The 9,037-nt window shown below is 42.6% G+C and overlaps 1 pseudogene; it reads left to right on the top strand.

The window, feature by feature from the left end:
• The first annotated feature begins 741 nt into the window (after positions 1-741).
• Positions 742-1,218, top strand: LOC101582651 (annotated as a pseudogene).
• Positions 1,219-9,037: the final 7,819 nt, after the last annotated feature.

The raw sequence follows: 9,037 nt of genomic DNA, 5'->3' as shown, positions 1-9,037 counted from the left end.
CCATGATTTTCTTTATTGCTCTGTGTGTTCTGGCGAGGGTATGACTGTGTGAGAAAGACAGAGAGACAGAGACAGAGGATGCTGAACTGGAAAGCAAGTTGCAAATGTCACAACATTTAAAGCCTCTTAGAAACGCAGCTCCTTCTCTTGAAAGAGCATCATCTCATTATCTTATAGCATTGTCTCATTTAAGCATACTTTATCATATCTTTAAAGGCTTGTGTCTGGATGTCTCCCCAAAGCCTCATGCAGTCATAGGTGGGGCTTTTTCAGAAGTGGTTAGATCTACCACATGTAATGCTGGGATGAAGGGTGTGTAAATACTAAAACAGTCCACCGATTGGTTTGGCACCTTCCCCAAGTCCAGCAGCACAGATAGAATAGAAAGCACAGAAAGAAGCTGCTGGTGTCCCTTGGCTTGCTTGCTTGCTTGCTTGCTTGCTTGCTTGCTGCTTTGGCTGTCTTCTGTCTGCTGTGAATGGGTTCTCTCTGCCATGCCACCCTGCCTTGGAGCCCACCGACTACAGGAAGCTCTACAAATTGTAAGAAATAAATTTTTCCTCCTTCAGCTTTGGGTGCTGCATATTTTATCTCAGCAAGGAGATAAAACAATATGCAAGAAAAACATGAAAATCCCCTGGTACTATCTAATATCTCATGTATATTCAAATATCCCTAGAGACGCTGCATCGTGCGTGCCCCTTCCTTTCCAGCCTCAGTCTAGGACCATACAGCCATCTGATGTTGATGCTCAAGAAGAACTGGATTGCCATTTACGAGCTCTTTTTTAAGGAGAGGGTGACAGTGACCAAGGAAGACGTCCACGTGCCAAAGCACCCAGGGCTGGCAGACAAGAATATGCCCGACCTTCCCATCATGAAAGCCATGCAGTCTCTCAAGTCCCGAGGCTATGTGAAGGAACAGTTTGTCTGGAGACACTTCTACTGGTACCTTACCAATGAGGGCATCCAGTATATCTGTGACTACCTCCACCTGCCCCCGAGATTATACATGCTACTCTACGCTGCAGCTGGCCTGAGACTGGCAGAGCCCAGCCCAAAGGTGTGGAGGGCGAGCAGCCTGTGAGGCTCACGTGTGGGGAGGCCACAGTGTTGTGCCTGCTGGTGCTGACAAGAAGGCCGAGCCAGGGCCAGTTCAGCCACTGAATTCCAGTTCAGAGGCAGATTTGGTCATCGATGTGGTCAGCCACCGCAGTAAAGTTGGAGGACTTTATTTTCCGTTGAATAAATGTGTAGCCCGAAAAAAAATCCCAAATTGGCTCAAAAATATCGTTTAGACTGGTTTCATTCCTACCTAGAATCTATTTATGGTTTTTACTCTATCTGGTATTCTCTGATCTAAATGGCCTTACCCAGGCCTCTTTTATCACGACACTGGATCACTGACTTTCTGAAGAGATCAACCCAGAGACACACGGCCTTCTTTTCTGGACCTGACTGCCTCCCTGTGGTATCCATTAACTGCTTTCTCTATCAGTGTTCCCTATAAACTGAAAATTAAGCCTAAAAGCTTCATTAACCAGATTGAGTATGTTTGACAAGAAAACTTAGTACATTCTTACATTGCTGGTGGGAGCGTAAAGTAGACAGCGTCTTCAGAAAATAGACTGGAAGATCCTCAAATGTAAACGCTGTGTTGCCTTATGATCCAGCCATCCCACTACATGGTGTACACCCAGGAAAAATGAAAGCATATGTCCAAGCAAAAATAGGTACCTAATCTTCCTAGCACCCTCATTAATAGTGGCTGCAAAGTACAGATGACCCAAGTGTCTGTTAACAGATGGATAAATAAAATGTAGCCTCTCTACCTAATAGAACATTATAAAAATAACCCATGTGTTTGCTACCTGATGGATAAATAAAATTTGATGTAGCTATTCCCCGGAATGTTACAAGAAGGAGTGAAATCTTGATACATAGATGAGCCTTGAAAACGTGGGAGGGGAGAGAAGACAGTCACCAAAAAATCACATTTAGTATTTTAGGATTATTACATTGATGTTTAATGTCCAGAATAAGCAAATCTGTAGACGAAGAAAGTAGATTAGTGTTTATCAGGGGCTGGACAAGGGAGAGAGACACGAAAATGACTGCTAATAGGTAGGGGGCTTCTTTGGGGAAGGTAAAGAAAATACCTTAAAATTAGGTTCTGATGATTGTACAACTCTGTAACATAAGAACATGGAATTGCATGTTTTAAATAGATGGATTGTGAGGCATTTGAATTATATATCAATGAATTTGTTGTAAAAGAAAACTTGCCTAGGTAATTTTTTGCATTTTGCATTGTGTCCCACCAAAAGCCCTGTAAATTCAGGCTGTGTGTTTGTTAATGGTACTTAGTTTGACTTCTTGGTTAATGGGTGAGCTTGGCTGTCTTGTGAAGAAGTTTCACCTCCTGTCTCGACATTGTGAGTAATTTGGAATGATAGATTACGGGCTCCACTCAGCCTGCTCCCCAGCATGTGACCTGAGGTCAGAGCATACATTGTTGAGCCTTGCCTGAGTCAGTAATTTCACCAGCAATTACTGAATGGCTGAGATATATATATATATATATTCAAAAACTCAGATAGTTTGACAGATTTTTCAGGGCCACTATGCAAGTTGGTTGCAGAAGGCTGCAAAGTAGGGCATTGGCCTGCCAACTCCATAGCCCACTGACCTGCACTGCTCTCCTCCAGTGTAGAAAGAGAACTACTCCTGCATGAAGAGGTAGAAAAGTGTCCAGTGAGTTGTACAAGCTCCTGCAAGCCAAGGATCTGGGGGGAAACTTTCCTGAAAGATGACAAACAACTGTGTATCCTTAACAGTGCAAGGAGAATTCCAGGTGAAGCACAAGCAAGACTCCCACCAGCAGCAGCCTAAGTTCAGAGCAAATACATTGTGGGTGGGCAGGCAAGTTTGAATTAGTTACAATCTACTGCTGAAGATCATGAGCTGTACAGCCAGACTGCGGGATTTAAACACTAGCACTGGCATGAGTTGCATAACCTTGCAGAACCACAACTCCTTGTCTGTAAAAGGGGATGATAGTAATACTATCTGTGATGGGTTCTTTTTATATATATAATTGAATGTGTTTGAGAATATGAGAGTTGCTCCTGGCAATATTTTGGCTGTCCTTAGATTCCACAAAATGTTTGGATAGCAGTTTGCAAAGGGTAAGAGTGCTACAGAGGCTAGCAACAGCCAGCTGGTTTTCCTTCCGTGAATATGGCACTGCTTCTGTCGTGCAGACTTCCTTGGGAATTGCTGCTGCATCAGGCAAAGTAGACTCCAGAGAGAGAAATCGGTTAGAACCCAGAGATCTGGGCTGTAAGGTCACACTTGCCACCAAACGCTAGGTGGCTCTTCGCTGAGTCTCAGTCTCTACCACACGGAAGAGTGTGGAGTAATGCACGCCCAAGGGCCCTCTCACTTCTGGCAATGTGATTGGACGAGTCTTGATGGCTCCTACGGGGGAGCTTGTTGCACTCAGGCTGCTCATGTGACATAGAATCAACTATTTGACACTTTGCTTCCCTCATGCAATTTATCCACAACACATTGGCCAGAAAACAAAATTTGGAGGGAAAAATGTAAACCTTTGATTGTACAAAGGTCTTTTTGATATTCATTAATATATAATAAGAAACATACCTAAATGTCTGTGTTATATTTATTATTGAGAAATATCAGATGGAAAAATATAAATCTGGTCAATCCCCAACTATATATTTCATATACGCTACTTCACTCTTTTGCATGCCCTAGGATATGGTAGGTACTCAGCAAAGAAAATTTTTGATTGAAAACATAGTCTATAGTGGGAAAGGGGAACTGCCGAACAGACTCCAAGCTGACCTATACAGTTCTATCGCAAAACAACCCGTGGAATTTTGTGTCCTAACACAGTCAAAAGAGGAAGCACTCAGACAAGGACAAGATACAAGGACATACGATGTGATCCAGTTCAGACTAGTTATTGCATTTATGGTAGTGTCCTGGTGACGTTTTTGTTGTTTTCTTTGGTACTCATTCAGTCTCTCCAGGTGAAGAGAACTTACGCTCCCTTAGCTATCCTGCAGCAAGATCTGTGCAGTGAGGAACAAGGCCTGCATCCAACACCCCTGTGAGTGTTCTTTGTCTTTCTTTCTTTCTTTCTTTCTTTCTTTCTTTCTTTCTTTCTTTCTTTCTTTCTTTCTTTCTTTCTTTCTTTTCTGTAGAACCAGGGACTGAACTTAGGCCCTTGCATTTGCCAGGCAAGCGTTTATTCTACTGTGCTATCTCCCTGACCCTCGTGAGTGTTCTTGAAGCAGTGTCCAATCAGCTACCTTCACATGACTAGAGACCCAGCCAGCATCTTCACTACAACCTCCAGGGGAGACCCAGAGCCACAACCAACCACCTAAGCCATTCCAACATTTCCACCCTTCAGAAACTTTATGGGAAGAAAAATAATGGGCATTGTTAGCACTAAACTTTGGATTACTTTATTAGGCAGCCATAGGTGAGCAATCCAGACACGTAAGTGAATGATCATAAATGTGTTGCCTAAGTAAGAACCCAAGGAATGTCAACACCAAGGCACCTTGCTTTTTTCCTCCTTTAAATTCTCCGAGTGCGTCCTCTTTTGATTGTGTCAGGACACAAAATTCCACGGGTTGTTTTGCGATAGAACTGCCAAAAAGGGCAATGAAGATACAAGGAAATATGATGTGATCCAGTTCAGATCGACTTAGAGGCGTAGGTGCTCCAGGCAGCTGGAAGAAAAGTTCCCACACATCGGACTGATGGAGAAAAACAGGCTTCCTTCTCTCCTTTTGCACAGTTATGATAAGCTTCCAGTCTTCTTTTCTTTCTCTTTATAGGGCAAAAAGTTGCTTTCCCTGTTCCTTCCTTTTTGCTTAAGGGGAAAAAAGGAAAATGTACCATTTTTAGCAGCAACAATGAGCTTCAGAGTAGGCTGTGCTATCTAGGAGAAGCAGAGGCATTTCAATCAGGGATAAAATGATTTCTTTAAGGATAAAGAGCCAAATATATCTCAAGTGAAATTTTCCAGGAAAGGAACATATTTTGTATCTAGCTCCCAAGTCAGTTCGTTGGCTAGTCCAAAACTGGGCTATTGATGGCATCTTTTTCAGACTATCTTGATTAGTTTGATTGATTTCAATGTAGCATAAATAAGTTGAAGCTTGAAGGCTAAAAACTGCAATATTAGAAAGAACACTGACTGTTTTATTATCAATTAACCCCCTAATGTAGAATGGTTCCAAACATTACAGAAGCATTTTATATACACATGCAGCCCACTACATTTGGTAATCACCAAGAAGATCTCTTTTAATCAGAGGCCCAGACTTTTTTTTCCCAAGCCTTTGCATCTTGTTCCTCTACCCTTTTGTTAGTCAGCTTTCTATTACTACCATAATATATCTGACATAATCAAGTTAAAAAGAGGAAAGGTTTGTTTTGGTTCTTAGTTTTTGAAGCTTTGGTCCTTGAGGCCAAAATCCTCATTGCTTTGGGGCCTTAGAGACAGCGACAGTGACAGAGATAGAGAGAGAGACAGAGACAGAGACCCACCTTCCACAGCCTCCCTTGAAGGCATGTGCCCAGGTCCCAGTGCTCAGTGACTTAAACCTAGGCCCTCTCTCTTAAAGGTTGCACCATCTTCCAATAGCCCCTAGCTGAGAACCAGCCTATGTAACACATGGGCCTCTGGGAAACATCCCAGATCCAGAGAACAGATACTATCACCCATTGTGACCTGCAGGTTTTTCCCTTTCTGCACTGTGTCCATGAGCAGGGAAAGTATACAGAGAAGTACATGTTAGAAGAGTCCTAGACCAGGATTTGAAGGAGTACGCATCACTCATACCAATATTTTATTTGCTAACATCAGTCCTTTGGTCCCCACTTGACCACAGGAAGTGTGCCCAGGAAGAAGGGGGACAGGTTCTGCAATGTCTAGTCAGCCACAGCCACAGATTACCTCTTGCACTGCTTCTTTCTGGGCCCACTCACGCCCTTCCTTGTACCCCACACTCCGTCCACTCTGCTCTCAGAGAACCTCTCCCCATAAATATTATGCTCAGGTTTTGCTGTGTATGGATCTATTCTTCTGCTACTCCCTTAGCAACTGGAGAGCAAAAAGCTTTTTTTTTTTTTTGGTATATGTATAACGGTACATAGTAAACTATAGCCACTTGTTTTAAAAAACAAGGAGATAGGTTGAAGGATGAGAGAATTTTACAGTAAGAACAAATAAGAGGATTGAATGTGAAAAGGAAATACAAAAAAAATGATATGGAAGCTCTTCTGTTTCTACAACGCCCCCCAAAAAAGGTTTAAAATCTTGATATAGTCTGATAATGGACAATATGAACTCTGTCTTCAACACACACGTTTCTGAAGTACCTAGTGTATATTGCCTAGTGAATATTCTGAAGTTCCTAGTGTATATATGACAACAGAAAAAACTGGACCTGGAGAGGCAAATGGCAAGGAGGTAAATGGTGGCAGAATGTAAGAGAATACAGTGATGTATGCTCTAAAGTTCTCCTACCATTCAGCCTGCCCTTGATTAGCAATCTGTCCTTGCAAAATCATTTCATCTTTCTGTGCCCCAGATTTCACGCCTACGAACTAATGGTGCTGGACTAATTTATCTCTCATATCTAGGATTCTAAGATTCCTTGAATCTGAGATTTCAAGCCACCTTATGAGGCAGCTAGCCACACCTCACTGAAAGCCTCTGAGCCAAAATAAGATGGCCCTAATTCCAATAGACCAGCATGGTAGAGTGCTGGTGCTCTCTGCTAAGCACTTACTTGCATATGGAAGAGAGTCTAATATTTTCTTTATTTAATAAGTAGTGAAACGGATGCTTACAGAAGTTAACTAACTTCATGAAAGTCACCTTGCTGCTGAGGGTAGAAGCAAGCTCTGGGCCATAGCAGGTGGTTCTTTCCTGTGTGCTGAACTTCTGTGTTCAGACTAGCAAATTTTATAATTAAAAACATTGGGTGATTCACTTTGGAAGGAAAAAGAAGAAACTTCTGAGAAAAGCAACCTTTACATTTTAATATTTTAGAGCTTATACAATGGTCTCCCTTACCCATGGAGAGTACATTGCAAAGTTCCCAGTGGATGCTTGAAACCATGAACCCATGGGTCTCACAAACCTTATGTGTTTTTCCTATGCATACATACCTATGATTAAGTTTAATTATAAATTAAGCATACTATGAATTAACAAAATCAACTAATAATGAAACAGGAAAATTAGAACACTATGCTGTAATAAAATTGCTAGCATGATTATTCTTGTACTCTGGGTTCATTATCAAGTAAAATTAGGGTTACTTGAACATAAGCACCATGAGGCTACAACAGTCAATTTGATAACTGAGAGGTTGACTAAGTGGTTAATGTCCTAGCCACTTTCTCATCCCGGGGACACAATACCTGATACCGGCACCTCAAAGGAAGAGAGGTTTATTTTGACTCACTGTTCCAGCCTCTGATTGGCTGATTCTGAGGCAGAAATGGAGTGCTTGAAGAGTCTTGTGAAGGAAAGAGAACAGTCTGGCAGCCAGGAACAGAAAGAAGGGAGGAGCAAGGAAAGAACGCACTCTTCCAGGCCACGTCTTCCAGGGACCTGCATCTTCTGTCCATCCCCACCTCCTAAGGCAAGTCAGGCCTAGGAGCCCCAGAGTCTGATCTCCTTCCCAAAGCCCCAGTTCTGAGGTTATGAGAGCTGGGGAGAGATTTTGGATCTAAACCATAACAGGTCACATAGACAACATAAATAGTGCCATCTCTGGTAGGATATAATTTTACCAGAATGCTTATGCTCACAATGTAAAACTTACTAATTATTTATTTCCAGATCTTTTTCATTTGAGATGTTTGGACCATGGCTAACTGGAGCTAACTGAAAACATGAAAATGAGAAACGACGGATAAGAGGGAACCACTGGATGTGCATCCAGTTATCGAGCAGGCTCCTGTGTGCCTAGGAAGCTTTTTCAGCGCAGAGGAGATGTTCTTCTCTCTCAACCAAAGGAAATCTCAACTGCTTCAGAAAGTCTTCTGTGTGTGTGTAGCCGCCAAGGTTTAACTGATAACCACCAACATTAATTGATGGGAAATACAGAGAAAATCTGAGACAGTGCTGTTTCAGTGGGGCTTCGTTGGGCTTGAGGCTGCCTTAATGAGTAGCATTGCCTTTCGAGGGAGCAGCAACAAGAGGACATGACTGCTTATAATCCAAGAGGCTGCCTTGGGCCTGCATTCTGAAAGGACCCCGATGACCTATAAACAATGGCAGGGGCTCATGAAGAGCCAAGATCTGCAGCCTGATCACCTGGACTCCTGTTCTGATGGAGTGACTTGGGGAAAGTGACCTATCCCCCTCGCTATCTCACCTTCCTCGCCTAGAAGTAGAAATAGTGAAATAAGGAACCTTAGTGGGGTTATTAAAAAGATGACACACAAGTTAAAACATGTAAAGTGCCAGTGAGAGTGACAGGCACACAATCAATACTTAATTTGGACATTTCTTGCAGGTTTAGTGATGGTATTAAATGCTTTTCTCATGACTTTGAACTAAGAATTTGGGGGACTGCGTTCAACTCAAAGTCATAAATTGAAAGTGACACAGATAGGGAGGTGAGAACTCAGCAGCACAGAGCAGGTCCTGGTAGCCAGGGTTCTTCCAGATGCATTTGAACTCAGATATATAGGTATCCAATTGGCCAGCCCCACCCAGGACTGAGCTCTGACATCAGAAGGATTGGATTCAGAATCACAAGTTTAAACTTAGCCTGGGTAACATAGGAGACACTGTCTCATAATATAGAATGAAAAGGACTAGAGATGCAGCTCAGGGCAAAAGACTGGGTTCAATTTCAAGGGGAAGAGAGGGTGGGGGGGAAGAAAGAAGAAGTAGAATAGGTGGGGGGAAAGGGAGAGAAGAGAAGAGAGAGAGAGAGAGAGAGAGAGAGAGAGAGAGAGAGAGAGAGAGA

The sequence above is a fragment of the Octodon degus genome, unplaced genomic scaffold (assembly GCF_000260255.1).
Source record: "Octodon degus isolate 3935 unplaced genomic scaffold, OctDeg1.0 scaffold00017, whole genome shotgun sequence".
Classification (NCBI taxonomy): domain Eukaryota; kingdom Metazoa; phylum Chordata; class Mammalia; order Rodentia; family Octodontidae; genus Octodon; species Octodon degus.
This window is presented reverse-complemented; position numbering and strand designations above follow the sequence as displayed.